The sequence below is a fragment of the Salvelinus fontinalis genome, chromosome 24 (assembly GCF_029448725.1).
Source record: "Salvelinus fontinalis isolate EN_2023a chromosome 24, ASM2944872v1, whole genome shotgun sequence".
Classification (NCBI taxonomy): Eukaryota; Metazoa; Chordata; class Actinopteri; order Salmoniformes; family Salmonidae; genus Salvelinus; species Salvelinus fontinalis.
The window spans coordinates 4,805,518-4,831,462 of NC_074688.1; the positions used below are offsets into that span (position 1 = coordinate 4,805,518).

Consider the following 25,945-nt stretch of genomic DNA (forward strand, 5'->3'; position numbering starts at 1 on the left):
ATTCAACTACAAAGACCAAGGAGGTTTTCCAGTGCCTCGCAAAGAAGGGCACCCGTTGGTAGATGGGTAAAAAAAGCAGACATTGAATATCCCTTTGAGCAAGGTGAAGTTATTAATTACACTTTGGATGGTGTATCAATACACCCAGGTACTACAAAGATACAGGCGTCCTTCCTAACTCAGTTAATGGAGTGGAAGAAAACCACCCAGGGTTTTCACCATGAGGCCAATGTGGAATGAGTCAAGGTGTATGAATACTTTATGAAGGCACTGCATATACAGTGCATTCGGAAAGTATTCAGACCCCTTCCCTTTTTCCACATTTTGTTACATTACAGCCTCAATTCAAAATGGATGAAAAAACAAAAACATAATACAAATTTGAAAACCTGTTTTTAGATTTTTATGCAAAAATACAGAAATATCAATTTTACATACAGTACCAGTCAACAGTTTAGACACACCTACTCATTCAAGGGTATTTCTTTATTTTTACTATTTTCTACATTGTAGAATAATAGTGAAGACATCAAAACTATGAAATAACACATGCAAAAAAAAATCAACCTTTATTTAACTAGGCAAGTCAGTTAAGAACAAATTCTTATTTACAATGACGGCCTACCCCGGCCAAACCCGGACGACGCTTGGCCAATTGTGCGCCACCCCATGGGTCTCACAATCACAGCCAATTGTGATTCAGCCTGGAATCGAACCAGAGTCTGTAGTGACGCCTCTAGCACTGATATGCAGTGCCTTAGACCACTGCGCCACTCGGGAGCCCATATGGAATTATGTAGTAACCAAAAAAGTGTTAAACAAATCAAAATATTTTATATATTCTTCAGTAGCCACCCTTTGCCTTGATGACAGCTTTGCACACTATTGGCATTCTCTCAACCAGCTTCACCTGGAATGCTTTTCCAACAGTCTTGAAGTTCCCACATATGCTGAGGATTTGTTGGCTGCTTTTCCTTCACTCTGCGGTCCAACTCATCATAAACCATCTCATTTGGGTTGAGGTCGGTTGATTGTGGAGGCCAGGTCTTCTGATGCAGCACTCCATCACTCTCCTTCTTGGTCAAATAGCCCTTAAACATCCTGGAGGTGTGTTAGGTCATTGTCCTGATGAAAAAAAACAGATGGGATGGCATATCGCTGCAGAATGCTGGTTAAGTGTGCCTTGAATTCTAAATAAATCACCATCACATCTCTTCCTCCATGCTTTACGGTGGAAACCACACATGCAGAGATCATCCGTTCACCTACTCTACAATGTAGAAAATAGTAAAAATAAAGAAAAACCCTTGAATGAGTAGGTGTGTCCAAACTTTTGACTGGTACTGTAAGTTTTCACACCCGAGTGATTACAGCTGAGTCTCTTTCTGGGTTAAAGAAAGCATTTTCCTCATCAGTCTACACACAATACCCCATAATGACAAAGCGAAAACAGGTTTTTAGAAATGTTTTCTATTTTATAAAAAATGAAAAACAAAAATGACTTATTTACATAAGCATTCAGACCCTGTGCTGTGAGACTTGCAATTAAGCTCAGGTGCATCTTGTTTTCATTGATCATCCTTGAGGTGTTTCTACAACTTGATTGGAGTCCACCTGTGGTACATTTTATGATTGGACATGATTTGGAAAGGCAAACTCCTGTCTATGTAAGGTCCCACAGTTGACAGTGCATTTCAGAGCAAAAACCAAGCAATGAGGTTGAAGGAATTGTCCGTAGAGCTACTGTACGAGACAGGCAAAGATCTGGGGAAGGGTACCGAACAATTTCTGCAGCATTGAAGTTCCTCAAGAACACAGGGGCCTCCATCATTCTTAAATGGAAGAAGTTTGGAACCATCAAGACTCTTCCTTGAGCTGGCCGCCCGGCCAAACTGAGCAATAAAAAAAGAAACTGATGTTCCAGAGCTCCTCTGTAGAGATGGGAGAACCTTCCAGAAGGACAAACATCTCTGCAGCGCTCCACCGATCAGGGCTTTTTGGTAGAGTGGCCAGACGGAAGCACCTCCTCAGTAAAAGGCACTTGACAGCCCACTTGGAGTTTGCCAAAAGGCACCTAAAGGACTCTCAGACCATGCGAAACAAGATTCTTTGGTCTGATGAAACCAAGATTGAACTCTTTGGCCTGAATGCAGATCGTCACGTCTGGAGGAAACCTGGCACCATCCCTACGGTGAAGCATGGTGTTGGCAGCAACTTGCTGTGAAGATGTTTTTCAGTGGCAGGGACTGGCAGACTTGTGAGGATCAAGGGAAAGATGAACGGAGCAAAGTACACAGAGATCCTTGATGAAAACATGCTCCAGAGTGATTAGGATCTCAGACTGGGGCCAAGGTTCACCTTCCAACAAGACAACGACCCTCAGCACATAGCCAAGACAACGCAGGAGTGGCTTTGGGACAGGTCTCTGAATGTCCTCGAGTGGCCCAGCCAGAGCCCGGACTTGAACCTGATCGAACATATCTGGCGAGACCTGAAAATTGCTGTGCAGCGACTCTCCTCATCCAAACTGACAGCGCTTGAGAGGATCTGCAGAGAAGAATGGGAGACCCTCCCCAATTACAGGTGTGCCAAACTTGTAGCATCATACCCAAAAAGTCTCGAGGCAGCCTAAGGTGCTTCAATAAAGTACTGAGTAAAGAGTCTGAATACTTATGTAAATGTGATATTTCCTTTATGTTAATTATTATTATTTTTAAGTCTAAAAAACAGTTTTTGCTTCATCATTATGGGGTATTGTGTTTAGATTGATGAGGGAAAATAACTATTTAATCCATTGTAGAAATAGGCTGTAATGTAAAAAAAAAATGTAGAAAAAGTCAAGGGGTCTGAATACTTTCTGATTGCACTGTATTATGATAGCATACATATGTTTAAATATTGAGAAAGAACAAAATAAATAACATATTGAAAACTTTTTACAGGAGCATTTTACTCTTACACCTGAAAAGACTTCTGGTTTCCTGCGAAGCCACGAAGAACTGATGAAAATCCATCATCTTCGCAACGTCATGCAGTGAAAACACATTTAATGAGCCTCCTTTAATTCTCCCTGTACACACTTTTAGGAATAGTGAGGTGAGGGTGGACCTGTAATGCTCCTGAGAGTGGTTGGAGGCCGACATGACCTTTGGCAACTATGACAAAACAAAATATATCCAACATCTCCAAAAATACATCAACCTCTATAGACATTCCTTATTATCTTTGAACGTGTCCTGCGTGTCCCAAAAAATTGGTCTGTCACAGCCTGCTCTGACAGGAGCTTAATTTACATGTCGCTGATATCACTGTGTTACTATTAAAATGGAGACATTTTTTTTTTGATCTGCTATCGTCAAGTCATCCTGGAAATTAAAAAGTGAACCTTGTAAACGGAAAAGAACATCTAGTAGGTTGGCAGTTTGTATCACGGAATTCCTCATCGTTCCACTTGTCCGTGAGAAAACTGGGAATCTGGTCTCCTCTGTCATTGTGTTTTCTCTAACCTTACAGAGAGAGAGAGAGAGAGGACATGTTTGTCTTGCTGACTGGTGGAAAAGTATACTCTGGGGAGTCTGTGTTTCACCTGCTCCCTAGGATCAATGTTATTTTCCTGGGAAAGACCTTGACTGTGCATGAGTACACTACGGTTCTGAAATGACTTGGATAGAGGAGATTTACATGCACTATAATGGATAGCTATACTGTCATGTAAAGCCTAACTTTCCGTCCGAGAATAATTTTTTTATCAGTTAACAGAGAGTCACTGAGCCTCGAGTCTGTGGTTTCTCTGTGCAGATGGTCCGAAAATGCATAAACACAATTTTGCAAGGTCTCTTTTAATATAACATTTGCACTGCACCAGTTGTGTATATTTTAAAATGTGCCCCGCAGCTAGCCAGGGAATGGTGCCTTCACGAAAATCATGAATAAACCAACAGTAGATATTTGTCAACAGAAACGGCAGTCAATTTTATCTTATCAGTAATTGCTGAATTTCCCCAACAACATAATTACATGCATACGTCTTGGTGTATTGGCAGAAGTGTGGAAGCAAGTTTGATTTCATCTCTTCAAACAGCCCAAATGTTAACACCTAATCAAATGGAGCTTACTTCAAAATAAAAAATGTTTGCGTGCATCTAATCAAAAATTTTCAAATGGAAAGTTTGTTCAACCATTTGCTCACTGTGAAAGAATTGTACGGCTTGATTTCTTTAATCTGAGGTTTGAATTTAAAGGAACAATACAGTCCAAAAGCAGATGCTTTCAGACCTCAAAAGTAGTCTAATGTCATGATGTGTTCACGACCCAGGCCGTCTGTTTTTACATCCAGCTTTATGCCACAATGTAAAATGAATGGAAAACGTAAACCCCACGTAATGTTACGCTGCTTATATGTTCTATTCATTTGGGGATGAGGCATGTAGCCATCGATCTACACATCCAATGAGATGGCATGTGGACTCATATTGACATTAGACTGCTTTGGAGGTCTGGAAAAAATTTGACAAATTTAGATTTTGGAGTGCAATGTCCCTTTAAACCCCCAATGCCAACCCCAGTCAGATTACTGCTTTGCTTATAATTTGTGCTGTACTCACACACCCTTTTGTCACGTAGAGTTGCAATGTAGAGAGGTTTAACTTCTTTAATGTACTCCACTCAGCCAGTCCTGACGCTTTTGGCCTGTACATCTTCAGCCCTTTGTGTCCCTTTCTTTATGTTTCGTCACACTATGCCTTGAGCCACTAGCAGGCTAAGTGTAATCCCTTTTTTTGCTGTGGTAGATTTAGCAATACTGTACAAGCATGGGTAGAGCTCAAAGCATGCTGTACAGTACACTTTTCAACAGTATGGGTGAGTAAGCTATAAATAAATGACTGCAGGGGTCCTTTGGGTGTCTGTATCTGTTGGGCCAAAAAACACAAAGTTAAACTTTGTTTCTGTAGCTCGCTTACCGAAAAAAATTGGCTTCTGGCAAACCTTTGGCCAAGTTGCCATACATTTGCAGCAAGTTCATATTTTCACATGCAAATTAGTTTTGTTGCCGACTGTTACGGCAAATGTGCGACTTGTGAACTTCTGGCAATCAACTTGTGGCGAACATTCTACTGTTTGCTGCAAATGTGCTGCGAACTCAGTATGAATATGCAAATTATTTCAGGTTTTTGGAAACTGTATGTTGACAATGTTGACATGTTTTGTGTACATAAACCAAATCACACATAACTTTAAATGAACTTGCTTCTTACAGAGAAAACTAAATGAACATGTATATAAAAAAAGACAAAAGTACTAAATATACTAAACAATATTTATTCAATGTCTTAACAGATCAAAAATAAATCCAATACAATTTGAAGTCATCAGCATGCTAATGAAGAAAAGACCGAAGACTGGATAGTTCCCAAATAAATGATTTATTTAATATTTGTATCTAACTACAACATGTACATGAGAGAAATGTAAACACTATGGGGATGTTGACCGTAGGATGTTTAAAGGGGCAACTACAGAATTTACACGAGCCAAGTGATAACTGAGCAATGGCTTTCAACCAAAGGAAGTTGAAAAGATAATTAACCAAATTGTAATAATTCAAACAAAAAAAACAAATCAAACCCAGTTCAGAGCGACTGCCTTTTTGAGGGATCTTTGGAGAAGGTGGCCCTGTGGAAGTCCTTTGTCCAAAATTAGGATACTGAAAACAATCACTTAAAACATTTTCTAGTTTGTCATCTTAAAGTAGACTCAGCAGCTAATGTTTGGCTTTGGAAAAACAGGGTCACCTGTTTCAAAGTTGCCTTGATGTTGCTATGCTTCTTACTGATACTGGCATTCTATATATTTTTCAGCAAGGAAAGAGTGTTTCTGCCTTGTATAAATGCTTTATAAACAAATGATGTAGCTAGCATAAACTGGGACTGTCACGCCTTTGCCTATGCCTACTCCTATGCCTACTCCTGCTCCATCCCTCTGGCGCTCGACGTCGCTGGTCTACTAACCACCGGCCCTGGCAACTATTATTACGCACACCTGCTCCCCATCATTACACACATCTGGTCATAATTTCTTCGGTGATTACTCCCCCTTTCATTAGTCATTAGGTGGTATTGTTTTCCTATCACGCCTCTCATGTTTGTTCATCTGTATCGTTTCTTTATTAAACTCACCTTCTACACCTAGAGCCACATTATACAAGATTTTTCTCCAGCCAAGCCTCAACACAATTGATTCAAACTAATGAACTAATTATGATATTCAATCTAGACTGAGGACTTCATCATCAAGAGACAGTTGTCTATTAGTTGTCTCTTCTTCCTGACTTAGGTGTGTAAGGCTTGTGTGGAAGAAAAACAACATCATTTGAGTTATACTTAATATGGCAATTCATATAATTTCCCAAAAGAAATTATTGTGAATTTACAGTACATCAAAGCCATGCATGCAAGAAGTCTTGACCTGGTGTACACATATTTCTCTGTCCTCAATCTGTCTTTTTGCCTTGTAACTGATTGTTTCTAGAAAGAGAGAAAGACAACACATGATCATGACGCGCTAGCTACTCATTTCAAGCAATGAAGGATCTAATTGTTACAAAGACAATGTATGGGCTACATTTATGAGAATAACACATGCATTTACTTACCTTATCAATCTTGAAGACTCATCACCCCAAAAAAGGAATGAGTGCACCACAAACATCTTTCCAGTGTGTTGATGCATCCTCCTCCCAATACAGCGTCTTCCAACACCACTGGTAGGGGAAGGGAATACATCAGCAAAAGTTAAGTCTTGCTTTGATGTTGCTGTTGTGCTAGCTAACATGCTATTGAACAGTGACAGTAGCATAATGACATGCATATTGGTAATAAAAGACTACAGGCAAATCATTAGTTAGCTATTACATTATTTATGCAAAAATATGATAGCTAACGTTAGCTAGCTAGCTAAGCACTAGCCGGTCAGTGGTGCTGACAGATTGAAACTGGTATCAACAAAATGTGTTTCACTTTATCCCATAAAACATGAAATTGCTAACTAGGCATCAATTAGCTAACACAATTTGAATGTTTAATTAATAAGTTAGACACTCCGCTGGACAACTTTGGTAGGTAGCTTAGCTAGATGGCTAGCTTGGTTTCCATTTTCCAACAGGTTTTTCTAATCCCCCTGATTGGTCGTCAACGGTTACTGGTCTTGGAACTCATGTGTTCACCAGAAATGGCTTCTGGTAGACTGTTTGCCACTAGTGGCAATAAATATGGTTGTTGTCTAAGGTTTGCTGCAGAGTCACCACTAGTGACGAACATTTGCACATTTCTAGCAGCATTTTGTGGAACACTATTAAGTTTGCCACAACAAATGCATTTTTGTAAGGGCTCTCTCAATGTTTCACAGTCTATGAAGACAGGAAGGGCATTTTTATCACCATTTCCACTGAGACTTTGGATCCGTCAGCACTTCACTTTTTCTCCCTATTATTACTTACATCCCCTCAAACTGTATTAAAGCGCTTCAAATATGAATTTGATCTATCTCCACCGTGCCTACTGTACATAGTCTCTTGATAGATACCTTTCATCTTTTAGCATTTCCTTAAAGACGAATTGGACCACTTTCCGCCCGAACAAAAAAAGCTTTGAAAGCGGCAATCTTTTGGGGTTTTTTCTCCACTATCCAACCCACAGAAAACCCCAGGAGAATTGAAAACACCTCTGGTTAGGATGCTCTGTCTTAAATGATACCAGTCAAATGGCAGGCCTTCTTTGATTTGTATTTAGGATCTGAATACATGCCAAAGCTTTTGAAGTAGCAGTGTTTTATGTTTATTTTGCCTTTATGTTTCATTGGCTTAGACCAGGGCTCTCCAACCCTGTTCCTGGAGAGCTACCATCAGGGCCGGCCCTCCCATTAGGCAAGATTAGGCAGTCACCTACGGCAGCACTTGAATTCGGGGCGGAATTTCGGCAATTGGCCGCCACCCTCCGGCGTCCCTGATCGACTACTACACCACTGGCGCCCCAGACACTAGCTCATTGGGGTTGCTGCAGTTCCTGCCCCCACCCCATTCCCGCTTCTATCGAAGTTCACTCCCACAATCCTTGATAGCTATGGTGATGTTTGTGTTTATATGGGATTATCAAATTGTGAAACATTCATAAAAATGTCTCTGCCATTTAAATGATTGTACTCTTCGCTGCTAGAACCAGCGAACGGGGTCGGTCTCTGCGAATGAACGGCCTGTCTTCAGAGGCTTCTCATTCTCCACACCGGCTGATGGATATTGCTGCACGCTGATAACATTCAGCAGGGAATTTATTTGGTTTAGAGATTGTGACTCTTATCATTTGTTTTTTTAAATATATTTGCTTCCTGGTAGTTTTTGTCTCTTAGACATTGTAGCAAATTTTGTTTCAAATCGCTATAGCTTACTTTTAGCTAAAATTATATCCACTAGTAATAGCTAGCTAACGTTAACTGGCAAGGTCAGGCTACTGTCTTAATCACTAATCGTCTTCCTAAACAGTTTTAAAGTTTGTGTGCTCCTCCGGCGAACCGGAGGAGTACGAGCCATCCACTTCCACCGATGAGGACAGCTCTCTGGGTGAACAAGAACAGGTGGTCGCACCAGGCCTAGCCACACCTCCAAACAATGCGGAGGCGGAGACCCTACTACTCAGATTCGTCGCTCCATGTCCCCAATGACAGTGGTGGTGCTGTTGCTAAGTCCGACTCCCAGATAAAAAAAACCCATAAAAGATCCCGGTGAGTGGCCAAAATACAGTACCAGTCAAAGTTTGGACACACCTACTCATTCAAGGATTCTTCTTTATTTTTACTATTTTCTAAGACATCAAAACTATGAAATAGCACATATGGAATCATGTTGTAACCAAAAAATCAAAATATAATTTTATATTTGAGATTCTTCAAAGTAGCCACCCTTTGCCTTGATGACAGCTTTGCACACTCTTGGCATTCTTTCAACCAGCTTCACGAGGTAGTCACAAGGAATGCATTTCAATTAACAGGTGTGCCTTGTTAAAAGTTAATTTGTGGAATTTCTTTCCTTCGCTTAAGCCAATCAGTTGTAACGAGTGTGCAGGCCTTCATGGTCGAATTGCTGCAAGGAAACCACTACTTAAGGATACCAATGAGAAGAAGAGATTTGCTTAGGCCAAGAAACACGAGCAATGGACATTAGACTGGTGGAAATCTGTCCTTTGGTCTGATGAGTCCAAATTTGAGATTTTTGGTTCAACCCGGCGTGTCTTTGTGAGACGCAGAGCAGGTGAATAGATCTCCACATGTGTGGTTCCCACCGTGAAGCATGGAGGAGGAGGTGTGATGGTGTGGGGGTGCTTTTCTGCTGACACTATCTGTGATTTATTTAGAATTCAAGGCACACTTAACCAGCATGGCTACCACAGCATTCTGCAGCGATATGCCATCCCATCTGGTTTGCGCTTAGTGGGACTATCATTTGTTTTTCAACAGGACAATAAAAAAAAGCTATTTGACCAAGAAGGAGAGTGATGGAGTGCTGCATCAGATGACCTAGCCTTCACAAATCACCCGACCTCAACCCAATTGAGATGATTTGGGATGAGTTGGACCGCAGAGTGAAGGAAAAGCAGCCAACAAGTGCTCAGTATATCTGGGAACTCCTTCAAGACTGTTGTAAAAGCATTCCAGGTTAAGCTGGTTGAGAGAATCCCAAGAGTGTGCAATACTTTCATCAAGGCAAAGGGTGGCTACTTTGAAGAATCTCAAATATCGAATATATTTTGATTTGTTTCACACTTTTTTGCTTACTACATGATTCCATATATGTTATTTCATAGTGTTGATGTATTCACTATTTTTCTACAATGTAGAATATAGTAAAAATAAAGAAAAAGCCTGGAATGAGCAGGTGTGTCCAAACTTTGGACTGGTACTGTATATGAATGGATCTTTACGGACCATGTTAGTGCAGGCTGGGCCACATCAGGATAAGGAGGGGAATTTCCCAAGAGATGAGGGTCAACGAATGTTTTCAGTGGCACACTACATAGGAAGCTGGAGAACGGGGAGAGATTGGAGACTTCATGGCTTGTCTTTTCCAAGCAAAATGATCCAGCCATCTGGTTTTGCTGCAAACTTCTTTCACACAAATCTGCCCTGGTCAGGGATGGAACCAGGGACTGGGATAATCTGTGCCACCTCCTCAGTTCGCATGAGAAGTGGCATGACCACCTAGATAGTGTCCAGAAGATCAGGCTAGTGTCCAAGCAAATTAATGATGCCCAAGCCCAACGAGCCATTGACTGAAAGACTCCAATGGCAGCAGGAGCTGAAGAGGCTCATAGCCCTGATACTCGTAATGGCCACCCAGAACATCACGCTACGTGGGACCACTGACAGGCTGAATGAGCCAAATAATTGTAGCTTTCTGAAGTTTGTGAAAATGCTGGGTATCTTTGATGGAATCATGAAGGTAAGGAGACTATAGTCCCCCCAAAAATGCACTAACTTGGTAAAAGAATCCAGAAGGAAATCATTGAGATGTAGAGATCCAGCAGACAGTGTGCAGTGAGCTAAAAGTAGCCAAATATTTTTCTTTCATTTTGTACTGCACACCAGACAAAAGCAAAACAGAGCAGATGACCATGTTGGTGCATTTTGTTTCAACCGAGGATGGTAGGTCATTTCGCACGAGAGAGCATTTCCTGGAGTTTAGTGAACTGCTTGACACAATGCGGGCGGGCATCAATCAGTCAAATGTATTTATAAAGCCCTTTTACATCAGCAGATGTCACAAAGTGCTGTATAGAAACCCAGCCTAAAACCCCAAACAGTAAGCAATGCAAATGTAGAAGCATGGTGGCTAGGAAAAACTCCCTAGAAATGCATGACTGAGTTGCTCATCTCAAAACTACAGAAACATTGCATCGCCAGCATGAACATGAGAGGGCAGGGGTATGACAAGGGGCGAATATTCTCTCTGATGCAGCATCGTGTTGCTTGGAGGCGGCTGAGTTTTTTAACACCATCCAAGAGATTTATACATTTTTATCCGGATCTACACACCGCTGGGACTTGCTGAAAGAGCATGTAAAAGATGGACTCACAGTGAAACCCCTCAGCACCACGAGATGGGAGAGGGGAAAGGCGTTGTACCGTGAGGTGTTGCTTTATCTGTTTTTTGAAACCAAGTTTGCTGTTTATTTGAGCAATTTGAGATGGAATTGAGTTCCATGCAATAATGGCTCTATATAATACTGTATGCTTTCTTGAATTTGTTCTGGATTTGGGGACTGAAAAGACCGCTGGGGTAAGTTTGTGTGTCAGAGCTGTGTGTAAGTTCACTATGCAAACAATTTTGAATTTTCAACACATTAATGTTTCTTCAGTCTCTCCTCAACTCTTAGCCAAGAGAGACTGGCCTGCATATTATTTATATCAGCCCTCTGATTACAACGAAGAGCAAGATGTGGCGCTCTGTTCTGGGCCAGCTGCAGCTTAACTAGGTCTTTCCTTGCAGCTCTCGACCACACAACTGGACAATAATTATGATTAGACAAAACTAGAGCCTGCAGGACTTGCTTTTTGGAGTGTGGTGTCAAAAAAGCCGAGCATCTCTTTATTACGGACAGACCTCTCCCCATCTTCACAACCACTGAATCTACATTTGAAGTTGGAAGTTTACATACACTTAGGTTGGAGTCATTAAAACTGTTTTTTTAACCACTCCACACATTTCTTGTTAACGGTTAGGACATCTACTTTGTGCATGACACAAGTCATTTTTCCAACAATTGTTTACAGACAGATTATTTCACAATTCCAGTGGGTCAGAAGTTTACATACGCTAAGTTGACTGTGCCTTTAAAAAGCTTGCAAAATTCCAGAAAACGATGTCATGGCTTTAGAAGCTTCTGATAGGCTAATTGACATCATTTTGAGTCAATTGGAGGTGTACCTGTGGATGTATTTCAAGGCCTACCTTCAAACTCAGTGCCTTTGCTTGACATCTCTGGTTCATCCTTGGGAGCAACTTACAAACGCCTGAAGGTACCACGCTCATCTGTAGAAACAATAGTACGCAAGTATAAACACCATGGGACCACGCAGCCGTCATACCGCTCAGGAAGGAGACGCATTCTGTCTCCTAGAGATGAACGTACTTTGGTGCGAAAAGTGCAAATCAATCCCAGAACAACAGCAAAGGACCTTGTGAAGATGCTGGAGGAAACAGGTACAAAAGTATCTATATCCACAGTAAAGCAAGTCTTATATCGACATAACCTGAAAGGCCGCTCAGTAAAGAAGAAGCCACTGCCCCAAAGCCGCCATAAAAAAGCTAGACAAGGTATTGAAGTGTGCAACTGCACATGGGGACAGAGATCGTACTTTTTGGAGAAATGTCCTCTGGTCTGATGAAACAAAAATAGAACTGTTTGGCCATAATGACCATCGTTATGTTTGGAGGGAAAAGGGGGAAGCTTGCAAGCCGAAGAACACCACCCCAACCATGAAGCACGGGGGTGGCAGCATCATGTTGTGGGGGTGCTTTGCAGCAGGAGGGTCTGGTGCAGTTCACAAAACAGATGGCATCATGAGGAAAAGGAATTATGTGGATATATTGAAGCAATATCTCAAGACATCAGTCAGGAAGTTAAAGCTTGGTCGCAAATGGGTCTTCCAAATGGACAATGACCCCAAGCATACTTCCAAAGTTGTGGCAAAATGGCGTAAGGACAACAAAGTCAAGGTATTGGAGTGGCTATCACAAAGCCTTGACCACAATCCCATAGAACATTTGTGGGCAGAACTGAAAAAGCATGTGTGAGCAAGGAGGTCTACAAACCTGACTCAGTTACACCAGCTCTGACAGGAGGAATGGGCCAAAATTCACCCAACTTATTATGGGAAGCTTGTGGAAGGCATCCTGAAATGTTTGACCCAAGTTAAACAATTTAAAGGCAATGCTACCAAATACTAATTGAGTGTATGTGAACTTCTGACCCACTGGGAATGTGATGAAAGAAATAAAAGCTGAAATAAATAATTCTTTCTACTATTTTTCTGACATTTCACATTCTGAAAATAAAGTGGTGATCCTAACTGACCTTAGACAGGGAACTTTTACTGGGATTAAATGTCAGGAATTGTGACAAACTGAGTTTAAATGTTTTTGGCTAAGGTGTATGTAAACTTCCAACTTCAACTGTATATGTTTTGACCATGACAGTTCACAATCTAAGGTAACACGAAGTAATTCAGTCTCCTCAATTTGTTCAACAGCCACACCATTCATTAGCAGATTCAGCTCGAAGAGCACAGTAGTGTTTTCAGCATTCTGTACAACATCCCCACCATCAAGGACATGGACAGGGACCGCGCAACACTGGAGCGGGCCCTTACCTACGGGATTCCAGGGACATCAACGCACTGGAGTACATATTCAGACATCACATGGTGTCCTTGTATCCCAGTGTCTTTGCTTCCCCTGAGAGCTCTTCTCACACTCCCTGTGACAGTGGTAAGTTGAGAGCGCACATTCTCCAAGTTCAAACTCATCAACAACTACCTGTGCCCTACCATGAATCAAGAGAGACCCAATGGACTCTCCACCATATCAATTGAACACGAGTTATCTTACAAAATCAACCTCCAACAAGCAGTGCAAGCTTTTGCTGCCAGGAAGGCCAGGCGAGTCAACTTTGAATAAAAGGTAAGCGTTGATCATACACTCGCATTAATTCTATAACCGAGTAATTTGTAAGATTGCTCAATTATCTATCACGTGTTTACTTTGTATTTTTATTTATTTAATTAGACTACATCCCCCTCTATCTTCCCTCCCTCTATCTCTCATGATTTGATTTCAGGACCATGGACAGCCACCGAGAGACCGTCGCTGACTGCAATGCAGCACCACAGCAGAGGAAAGAGACCTCTCTAGGCGGGCCACGAAATAAATAAATGCTGAAACTGATGTTGGACAATCAAATTCGATATGTAAATAAACTAAATTCGTGAAGGCTGGGTAATTGACATAATGCTTATTTTACACTTCTCCAGCGAAACGAGGCCTGCCATGCATTTATGGAAGCACTTGTTTCCAAAGCTCAAATGATCACTCTTTTTTTACAGTTCTACAGGAATATGAAATGATATGTTAAGTATGTTAAATAAGTGTTATTTTATTGTAATTGTAACAATTGTGGGCTCGTGCCATGTGTGATAACAGGTGGCATATTATTAGTAGGAAACTTGTTTTCCTACTATAAGTAGTTGGCTGCATAGTGATTGCAACATGCAGGGGTTAAAGTAAAATGATCTTCTGCCTGGTAAGGGACCTCCTATATGGGCATAATCATAGAATAACATATATAATTGGAGCCTATTTCTTCCTATTCGCAAAAGTAAGTGGTAAGCCTACCTGTTTGACGGACACAGTTATGCTATCTATAGATGTCGGTATAGCCAAATCCTCCAATACTGTCGAATGCACTCCTCAAATGCCTCCGTGTCTGGCAAGGGCTTGGTGTGTTTGGTTAAAATCAGGGCTTGAATTGAGCGAGGGTATCACATACCCTTTGTTAAAGAAAAGGGCAAAAAGTATATCTCTTGTTTGCTTTATATTTTCAAATAAATACGTAAAAAGTGTTCAGATTATATAAAGCGTTCTATGACAACGTGTAACTCCGTGACGCCTAATGGTAGAAACGAGCTTTAAAATGCCCGCGAAAGACTTGACTTCGATGCTTATGGGGATAGATTGATTCGTTTCTATGACATTCTGAAGCTGAGCAGCAACCTATAATATTTGAGGAGATAAAAAAATGGACTTTTCTATTCTGTCCCTAATTAATTGAGCTTTTCACTTTCTGAAAAGATAAGATGTTTGTTTAAACCCAGGCAGCTTTTAAGGAAGCACTTCTGTTGTTGGGTTATACAACGGACAAGTAACCAGATGTGTTAAAAAAAATTGTGTTTAATTTGTAGTATAAGCCTATTAATTGGGCTGATATTATGTTCTGTTCCTGCTACTTTTAGCTGAGAAAAACCTATAGTCGACCACCTGCTGTACATTTTTTAGCCGGGATAGGAGGGGGGTGTCACACCCTAGCCTTAGTATTCTTTGTTTTCTTTATTATTTTAGTTAGGTCAGGGTGTGACATGGGGAATGTATGTGTTTTTTGTAGTGTCTAGGGTGGTTGTAAGGTTTAGGGGGTTTATTAGAGTAGTTGGGTTTATGTTTCGTGTAGAAGTCTAGCTGTGTCTATGGTTGCCTGAATGGTTCTCAATCAGAGACAGATGTCATTAATTGTCTCTGATTGGGAGCCATATTTAAGGCAGCCATAGGCACTAGGTTTTTGTGGGAAATTGTCTGTGTCTATGTTGCATGTTTGCACTTAGTCTTTTGATAGCTTCACGTTCGTCTGTTTGTTGTTTTGTTTCGTTGTCCTTCTTCCAATTAAAGAGAAGATGTATTTTCCACATGCTGCGCCTTGGTCCTCTCTCTCTCCCATTGACGATCGTGACAGGGGGAGGCAGTTTTTTATTTCACCTAGGGCGGCAGAACGTCCAGGGCCGGCCCTGGCTACCATCCTGTACGTTTTTGCGCCAAACTTAAATCAGCTGATTCTAATAATTAGCTGGTTGATAAGCTTAATTTCGTTAGGTAAAATGGGGTTGAAGCAAAAACCTACATGAAATGTAGCTCTCTAGGAACAGGGATGGAGAGCCTTGGCTTAAACTATATAATATTTATCAGTTTGACATGTTTCCTAGTCCTACTGAAGGCATACTGTGCACGCTTTCCTTCTGATCATGCTTTGACGTTTCCAATGGAAGAGGGTAATCAGTAAACCAGGGAATGTATTTTCTCAGTGGAGTCCAGAGTTAATCAAGGATGCATGAAGGAAGTAACAGGTGTTGCTGTGTCGAGGTTCCACAAGTTATTCTTTGTTGTTGTTGCCACAGTGCTAAGTGATTAGGTCCCTCTCTAAGGAATTGTAATAATGTCATCGCTATTAAAATGCAATGACATTCGATTAATGTTCGTCTTGTAAATTTATATTTACTTTCTCATTCACCGTAAAATTAGTTTGCAATATTGTGGCGTAGTTTTCCACAAATTTCAAATTTTGTTTGTCACATACACATGGTTAGCAGATGGTTAGCAGATGTTAATGCGAGTGTAGCAAATGTTTGTGCTTCTAGTTCCGACCATGCAGTAATATCTAACAAGTAACCTAACAATTTCAAAACAACTACCTTATACACACAAGCGTAAAGGAATGAATAAGAATATGTACATATAAATATATGGATGAGCAATGGCCGAACGGCATAGGCAAGATGCAGTAGATGGTATAGAGTACAGTATATGCATATGAGATGAGTAATGTAGGGTATGTAAACATTATATAAAGTGGCATTGTTTAAAGTGCCTAGTGATACATTTATTACATCCAATTTTTTATTATTAAAGTGGCTAGAGATTTGAGTCAGTATGTTGGCAGCAGCCACTCAATGTTAGTGATGGCTGTTTAACAGTCTGATGGCCTTGAGATAGAAGCTGTTTTTCAGTCTCTCGGTCCCTGCTTTGATGCACCTGTACTGACCTCGCCTTCTGGATGATAGCGGGGTGAACAGGCAGTGGCTCGGGTGGTTGTGGTCCTTGATGATCTTTTTGGCCTTCCTGTGACATCGGGTGGTGTAGGTGTCTTTGGAGGGCAGGTAGTTTAGAATGATAGTTTAGTTAGTTTGGGGAATGATAGTTTAGGGTAGTTTAGTTTAGAATGAATATGAGTTTCAAAGTTATCCAGGAAATGCACAGAGGCTAGTGTTGAGCAGTTAACCAAAATGTTGTTTCTGATGTCGGTTCAATTACTTTAATTCCATTTAGTACATTTTTTTTGTGAACTCAACAAATCATTTCTCTAGAGAGAAATCCTATCAAGCACGAGCGACATCAAATCAAGAACGGACTGTGGGACGTTGTAGTTTTCAATGGGCAAAAATTCGACCTACTGTATATCCATAAAAAAACTATGCCAGCTGATTCTTGATTTCGACTGGCTGAGAAACGCTGCCTGTCTGTCTGTCTCGTCCCGACTCCCGACACGTTCAATACTATGGGACAGCTGGAGATCGAATTTGAGTATTGAAACAATGTTGTAAATGTCGGAGAGATAGATAGACAGCAAGGTTTATACAAATCTCCAGTGTTGAAAACTAAACGTTAGTCTAAAAGAAATGTGAGATAATGTCTAGATGCTTTTTGTAGTGAAGATCAAGTTTATAAATTGCCTGGCTGGGCTGATGAGACAGTGGATTGGCTTTCAGATGGAACAGAGTAAATAGGCAATTTAATGTCATAGATTTAGCCGGTGGTAACTTGAGGAAAAGACACCGGCTGAAATGTAGTTTTAACTAATCAGCATTCAGGATTAGACCCAGCCGTTGTATGTTATGAGGACGTTATGAGGACATACCATTGATATTGTGACGTGGAGGACTACCGCTTCTAAAGTGATGTTTAGTCAGAGCCAGACTGTTTATCCCTGGGTTGTCCCCTGTGTCTTGCAGCGTGTCAGCAGCAGTGAGACCCAGCAGAGTGGTGCGGGTGGTGTTTGGGATGCGGAGAGCCGTATAGGAGCTAAGTGGGCCCCTCACCTTAGCGCCATCTGCTTCCTGTGCCGCTTCAAGATGGATTAGAGCCTTTACGCCTCCAGAGATCAAAGGTACGTGATGTCTCGTAATCAGCCGCTACTCACCTGCTCTCCTCCATAAGGCTTTGGCCCAGGAGTGGAGGAGTGTAGAGGAGCAACAGAGGGAGTGTCAAGTCCCACTGTTGTTTGTCTAGTGTAGTACAGTGGGCTACATTATGGCTGGCCATTACTCCCCAATGAATATAATGCATTTGGAGTATTCAGACCCCTTCAGTAATTCGACTTTGTTACGTTAGTCTTATTCTAAAAATGGATTAGATAAAAAATGTTCCTCATCAATCTAGACACACTGCCCCATAATGACAAAGCAAAAACAAGTTTAGACATTTTTGCAAGTGTATTAAAAACAAAAACAACATCTTTACATAAGCATTCAGACCATTTGCTATGAGACTCAAAATTGAGCTCAGGTGCATCCTGTTTCCATAGATCATCCTTGAGATGTTTCTATAACTTCATTGGAATCCACCTGTGGTAAATTCAATTGATAGGACATGATTTGGAAAGGCACCCACCTCTGTATATAAGATCCCACAGTTGACATTGCATGTCAGAGGGAAAACCAAGCCATGGAGGTCAAAGGAATTGTCCGTAGACCTCCGAGACAGTATTGTGTCGAGGCACAGATCTGGGGAAGCGTACCAAAAAATGTCTGCAGCATTGAAGGTCCCCAAGAACACAGTGGCCTCCTTCATTATTAAATAGAAGAAGTTTGGAACCACCAAGATTCTTCCTAGAGCTGGCCGCCTTGCCAAACTGAGCAATCGGGGGAGAAGTGCCTTGGTCAGGGAGGTGACCAAGAACCCGATGGTCACTCTGACAGAGCTCCAGAGTTCCTCTGTGGAGATGCGAGAATCTTCCAGAAGGACAACCATCTTTGCGGCACTCCACCAATCAGGCCTTTATGGTAGAGTGGCGAGACAGAAACCCCTCAGTAAAAGGAACATGACAGTCCGCTTGGAGTTTACCAAAAGGCACCTAACGACTCTGACCATGAGAAACAAGATTCTCTGGTCTGATGACACCAAGATTGAACTCTTTGGCCTGAATGCCAAGCATTACATCTGGAGGAAACCTGGCACCATCCCTACGGTGAAGCATAGCTATTTGGCAGCATCATGCTGTGGGGATGTTTTTCAGCAGTAGGGACTGGGAGACTAGTCAGGATCAAGGGAAAGATGAACGGAGAAAAGTACAGAGAGATCTTTGATGAAAACCTGCTCATGAGTGCTCAGGACCTCAGACTGGGGTGAAGGTTCACGTTCCAACAAGACAACGGCCCTAAGCACACACCCAAGACAACGCAGGAGTGGCTTCGGGACAAGTCTCTGAATGTCCTTGAGTGGCCCAGCCAGAGCCCAGACTTCAACCCGATCAAACATCTCTGGAATGACCTGAAAATAGCTGTGCAGCGACGCTCCCCATCCAACCTGACAGAGATTGAGAGGATTGGCAAAGAGGAATGGGAGAAATTCCCCAAATTACAGATGTGCCAAACTTGTACAGATGTGCCAAACTCATACCCAAGAAGACTCAAGGCTTTAATCGCTACCAAAGGTGCTTCAACAAAGTACTGAGTAAAGGGTCAGAATAATTTTTTATGAGGTAATGTGTGTAGATTGATGAGGGGAATAAAAAAAATAATAATAATTAGAATAAGGTTGTAACGTCACAAAATGTGGAAAAAGTCAAGGGGTCTGAATACTTTCCCGAATGCACTGTATGTATGATTGCGTCAGAGGGGGCTGAGAGAAAGAGCCAGGCAGCTTTTGATGCAGTAAATTGTGCTGCAGACATTTACATTTTTCAAGGATGGGGAATTAAGAAAGACCGGACTGCAGAGAGGACCTTACCTGGTCACAGGAAACTCTTTGAAGATGTTTGAGGAAGAAGGAGCTCTCTTGTTTACGTGAGACTTGCAAGCAAGCTGCATGGGAGGACTAATATACTGTTGCACCACCTCTAAAGTGCCTGAGGGAAGGAAATTATTTGTTTTTAGTGTAGCACAGTTTTTTTTACAGAGTTTAAACATGGGTGAGATATTCTGTACCATCAGTATGCTCTTGAGATATTCTCCCTTTTGACTTTTCCTACTTTATTTGTTTCTGTCGGAATCTTCCTGCTTGTGTTTGTTGTTTTAGCACAGTGCCAAAACAAGACAGTACTCTTTTCCCAGTGCTGCGCCGACTTAAAACCAAACTGTGCTGCCTCGCATATCTTATTTGCACATTCTCCTTTTAAGCGTGGTTCCAGCCACTGAGGGCGACAGGTAGCCTAACGGTTAAGAGGGTTGGGCCAGTAACCGAAAGGTTGCTGGTATGAATCCCTGAGCCGACAAGGTGAAACAATCTGTCAATGTGCCCTTGAGCAAGGCACTCGACTCTAGTTGCTCTCGATAAGAGCGTCTGCTAAATGGGTCAGATGTCAATGTAACCAGCTCAGGACAGCTTGGCTCGGTTTGGCTCAGTAGTGTGAAAAGCCCTTTCGAGTCTGAAGAGACAGATCCAATATTGCCTCTGAAGTATTTTTTTGAGAGAGGGACTTTTGTCCAAAATCACATACAGTACATCGCTGAGTGTAGCAGAAGATCAGGATTTTATGCCAAGCTATTTTTATTCGCGCGAAAATAATATGATGCAGCCGGCGGATCATACAGAGGCTCTCTCCAATATCTACCTGCTGTTCTGGGCCAGAGAAAAAACAGCCACATTCAAAGGAAGCTTAGATTGACACAAAGAGGATCTGAATTTCCTCATACCTGCGGATACTGTATCTTCCAGATGGCAAACAATGGTTATGTAGAGTCGATCACACTGAAAGGTGTTAAGTCTTTTAGAGCTGGCTTCCTCACCTGAGGACTTTTCACCCAGCATGCATTGTCTTGTATATCTTGTGTTTTTATGTACTTTTTCCTCATACATGCAGACGCACACACAAACGTACACACAGACGCATGCGCACACACACACACACATCTTCAACCCTTTCTATGGAAGAAACTGTTTACTGTATTTGTGGATGAAATTTCAAAACGAATGAATGTGCTGCATAACATGCTTTTCATATGATTTAAGTAGCCCCAGTCCTCCCACAGCATTGGTATGCTCTGAATACAAATATAAGAATACAAAGCCTGCTCTGAAAGCATGGCATCCCTCTGAGGTACTGGCCCTGTGAAATTCACTGGGAACCGAATTTTACTTAGCTGACTTTGGCCCAGATATATTTCAATTTCATAGCATATGCATTCTTGCACGAGGTGCACTTATATCACTCTGCTGCAGATACTGCAAAGTATCCCTCCAGTGTACATAAACCTCCACTTTTATACCGGGTCCTAAATCACCAGAGTGTTTTTTTACTCTAGCTAGTTTATCATCTTCATTAAAATGGCCATACTTCATATTGTTCACCATTTAACAGCTCTCAGTGATGCTCCAATAACCAAACGGCATTGTGGTGCTCCATCCGCCCTCCGTTCCTGTGTGAGCCGTGCAGCCGGGTAGAGTTGAATCTCTCCAGCAGTGTGTGTTCACTGAACTCATCAGGTCCAGTCTGCCGCTGAGGTCTCCTGCCTTTATCCTTGCACCTGAGAGCTGGAGATAAGCCACACTGATTTTTGTCTGCTGCTATGTAACAGATTGCATTGTGAGACGGGCATCAAGGACCCGGGAATCACTGGAGGGAAGTCTGGGCTGGCCAGAAGGAGCGCTGTGTGTGTTGAGAGAGAGAAACGTCTTACCTTAGAATACCATTTGTATGAGAAACAGCTGACGAGTGCGTGTGCATGAGTGTGTGTGGTGTCCCCCCAGAATGGCTGCATGGTCATCATCCCAGTTGAGGCTTGGATTTATGCATAAGGTCATTGACTTGTGAGTAAGGCTGTGTAATCAGCAGCTTTTACTGCTGCTATAAACCTTTTTCACAGTTCTTTGGGTCACAGAGTGTGCAAGTTCTCTCACTTCATCAAGAGAGGGAGTGGGAAAGGGCACAGCGGAGAGGGTCAAGGAGACTGAGTGTGTCACTGATTCGCTTCCACCCAGCATGCCATTTCCCTAAATGTTACAGTCAATTTTCTTATCAGGCAAAAATCATATTTTTTCAGACAGATGCTCGGCTTGTGCCACATAACATGGGTTCTGGTCCAGATGTTGCATCTGTGTGCCATTCAGGGCTGTACTGATAGTTTTCTGTTGCCCTTCCTGGCGCTTGTCCTATGGCCCATTTTGAAATTCAGTTTGTTTCACTTATGTTTGATCAGTGTTGTTTAAATAGCTGTCTCAATATTTGTGGGCCCAACTGTGAAGATCCCTGGGTGTTTAGCTTCATCAGTGGAATCGTGTTTCTTTTTTCCCCCATGTAGTAGACGGGTCGTCCCACACTGTGACAAGTCTAGCGGAAAATGAAATTAGGAGAAGTGTAGCAGTTTGATTTAGGATTCCCAGCTAGCCAAGTTCTGCCTGTTTTGCACATGACATATACAGTACAGGGTGAAGTGAACGGGATTGTTATGCGATGACCGTACATACACTGAAATGTACGAGTCATCAACGTTTACGAACTCAAGGGATGTTGACCTTGAGTAATCCGTTAGAAATCCACGTAAATGATATGACCTGTGTTGCTGTTGCGGTCTCTCGTGTATCTACAAGGTAATACACAAGCGTTCACCCTCTGCAATGTGAAGTAAACAAAACCGCCCAGAACTGGAGATGCACCGTTGAGGTCCTTTGCTTCACTAGGAGCTAAAGGTGAAAAACTAAGTCAGACCATGTGAATGACATCGCACAGAAGTTGTTGAAAGCAGTCAAACAGGTGGGCATGCTGCAGGCTGTTTGATTCTGGAAAAGGTAGATAAAAGAACAGATTGAAGCCTTGAAGAAGCTCTCTCCCCATATGAGCGTTACAGGTCTCTCATCACACAAGACATCCTTTGGAGCGGGCCGTGATATATTCCTTGATGGCTGGAAGTGAGAGCGTTATGCTCTGTAAAGCCTAGAGTAGTGGAACCTGTTTTTAGCATTACAAATCGAGGACATATCGAGGACCTACCAGCACTTACAATTACCCAATTGGCAATGACAACCAATAAACTGGTTCTACAATGTAATAGGCAATTTCCACATCCATTGTTTTAATGATTATTAGCCTATTGATATTCCATCACCATTCATACATGGAAAAATAATATTATCTTATTCAACTCCAAAGCGTGGGCCACATAGCCTATTTCTAGGGTTACTGAGGCATGCACGCTCCTCTTACACACAACCAGAAGGATAAACATTAGAATTAGGATGGTGCTTTCAAGACAATGCAGCACTCCATCACTCTCTTTCTTGGTCAAATAGCCCTTACACAGCTTGGAGGTGTGTTTTGGGTCATTGTCCCGTTGAAAAACAAATGATAGTCCCACTAAGCGCAAACCAGATGGGATGGCGTATCGCTGCAGAATGCTGTGGTAGCCATGCTGGTTAAGTGTGCCTTGAATTCTAAATAAATCACGACAGTGTCACCAGCAAAGCACCATCACACCTCCTCCTCCATGCTTCACGGTGGGAACCACACATGCAGAGATCATCTGTTCATCTACTCTGCGTCTCACAAAGACACGGCAGTTGGAACCCAAAATCTCAAATTTGGACTCATCAGACCGAAGAATAGATTTCCACCGGTCTAATGTCCATTGCTCGTGTTTCTTGGCCGCCCAAGCAAGTCTCTTCTTCTTATTGGTGTCCTTAAGTAGTGGTTTCTTTGCAGCATTTCGAACATGAAGGCCTGATTCACACAGTCTCCTCTGAACAGTTGATGTTGAGATGTGTCTTTTACTTGAACTCTGCGAGGTGCAGTTAATTGCCAATTTCTGAGGCTGGTAACTCTAATGAACATACTCTGCAGCAGAGGTATATCTGGGTCTTCCTTTCCTGTGGCGGTACTTATGAGATCCAGTTTCATCATAGCGCTTGATGGTTTTTGCGACTGCACTTGAAGAAACTTTAAAAATTCTTGACATGTTCCGGATTGACTGACCTTCATGTCTTAAAGTAAATGATGGACTGTCGTTTCTCTTTACTTATTTTGTTCTTTCCATAATATGGACTTGGTCTTTTACCAAATAGGGCTATCTTCTGTATACTACCAAACCATTTTTGGAGCTGCATATTTATTCCAACAATCCTCTCACCCTACGAATTGGTGTTTACGCTGCAAACAATCCTATCACTGTACATAACCTGACCTTTGTTGATTGACAGTTTGCTGGTCCAATCAGAGGGCAGAGTGTGCGTTTCACTAGCCAATCTGTTGCACATTCCTTTGCAAGGTGGGTGCTGCGCCTACTGTCTCTAGCTGTGTGGGGAGTAATCCCCAGAGACTCTCGACCACAAAATGAGTGACAAAACCTGGCCAGATAATTTAATGTTATCCATCTCAAGTCAAAATGTTGTCCATAAGTCATCAAATTTGTGACTCAAGTCAAACACGAATCCAAATCATGTGACTCGAGTTCACAACTTTTCTCTGCCATTTTATATTTATAAACCCGTACTGGAATTCCTTCTGTTTCATTCAGGCTAAAAATACAAAACATGTACTATTGCCCATTCTCCAACATATCCAACATATGTCTCGGCCACGTTTTAAAAAAATTATCTAGTGCCATGTGCTTCATCTCTGCAGATCGGCTTGTTGCTGACTGTAAATTAGACTTCCAGCAACTTGTGTTCATGTTTGCTTAGAGAGGGAGAATGAGAGAGGGAGAGAGATCTCTTAAATGAACCGTCTCGAGACGCATAAAGAGAGAAGAGATGCGATGGGGTAGGGAGAAAAACAAAGACAGAGCGAAATGGAGGGGGAGAGAGAGACCATGCCAGTCTTAATGATCTAGTCTGAGTGGAGTGGAAGGAAGAGTCATGGCCTGGCCGGCCCAGGCTACAGTAACATCTGGCTCCAGTGGAGTGTGGTGAAGGGTGGTATTGCTAGAGCTTGGTAAACACCATTTAGGATGGAGGAGGGGGGGACCATCAGTAAAAAGACTGTTGCTCCTGCCAAAGTCCTCTTGCCTGATTGATCGACCCACTTTGTTCCATATTTCTATTATTGCAGTTCTATGAGAGAGGGGCTGTAGAGGGTGTGAAGGAGAGAAGGGCAAGGGTTTTTTAGTGCCCATATCTATGCTTTGTCTTTTGCTGTGTAACATTTAAGTGAGCAAGCAGTTCCCAGATAGCAAAATTACTATGGCCCAAATGCATCCCACATATACCAGGTGATGTGGCCAGACCTGGCCCACAGTCATCTGCTATCTGTGCCGTAGCCTAGCTACCAGTCAGAGTGTTAAAATAACACTGCAATGTTTCGTATAGGTCTACATTGTGCCATTTTACACAGCTCACTACATTTTCTTTCTCCATTGTACCTTTTAAGCCTGCACCGAGGCATGAACATTTCTCCCACTGGCAGACAGTGCATTGTGGAGCTGTGGAATGGGTGAAGATGAGACAATTTGCTCTGAATAACCCAGTGCATGGGCCCAACACTGACTGACAGCTCCTTATCACTACTACTGCCGGCTGATCAAAGTTGAAACGGGGTCAGGCTGAATTTAAGAGCGGCTAATTAAATGTCCGGGTTACACGCAAAGTGGTGCTTCATTTATCTTCTCATGCAGAAGGGATGGAGATACGGGGCACGGAATAAAAGGGGGTCTGAGTATTACTTCCAAGTTCAACAGCATCAGATAGCAGGAACGTTCAACTGGCTTTCATGTCGTCGTCCCCCCCATCTCCCTCATCTTGTTTTTTTTTTAAATCATTGTTCTGGGGGGCTCTAATAGGAGCTAAATCGAGACTATTTCCCGTGTTTCTGTCCATCTGCTATTCCTGTGTGCTGTGTCAAGGCCTTTTCCAAATGTCCATTTTCACAGGCTGCTTGAGAGGAGTGGGCGGTGATGGGAAGGCAGCATTGGAGTGTGAAAAAGGTCACCGTTACTAGATCTGCCTGGCTGTCCCCTCGGCTATAGTACTCTCCTCTGGGGGAAAGCCGTTTTACACCCAGTGACACTTCCCAAAACAAGCACATGCTATTGACTATACTGTACTGTACATGATGAATGATGGATGCTGAGCCATGACAACAACAACAACAACAAATCAAGTGCCTTGAGGTCTCATCTCCATTGTCATCTGCTGTGCTTGCAGAACAAGACAACC

The 25,945-nt window shown here is 42.2% G+C and overlaps 1 protein-coding gene across 1 annotated transcript in view; it reads left to right on the forward strand.

The window, feature by feature from the left end:
- Nucleotides 1-25,945, forward strand: part of LOC129821801 (glutamate receptor ionotropic, kainate 4-like) — a 451,716-nt gene that overhangs the window by 121,895 nt on the left and 303,876 nt on the right. Inside the window, 1 exon segment of the mRNA XM_055879464.1 lies at nucleotides 17,596-17,750. The gene's annotated coding sequence lies outside the window, so the exon portion shown is untranslated.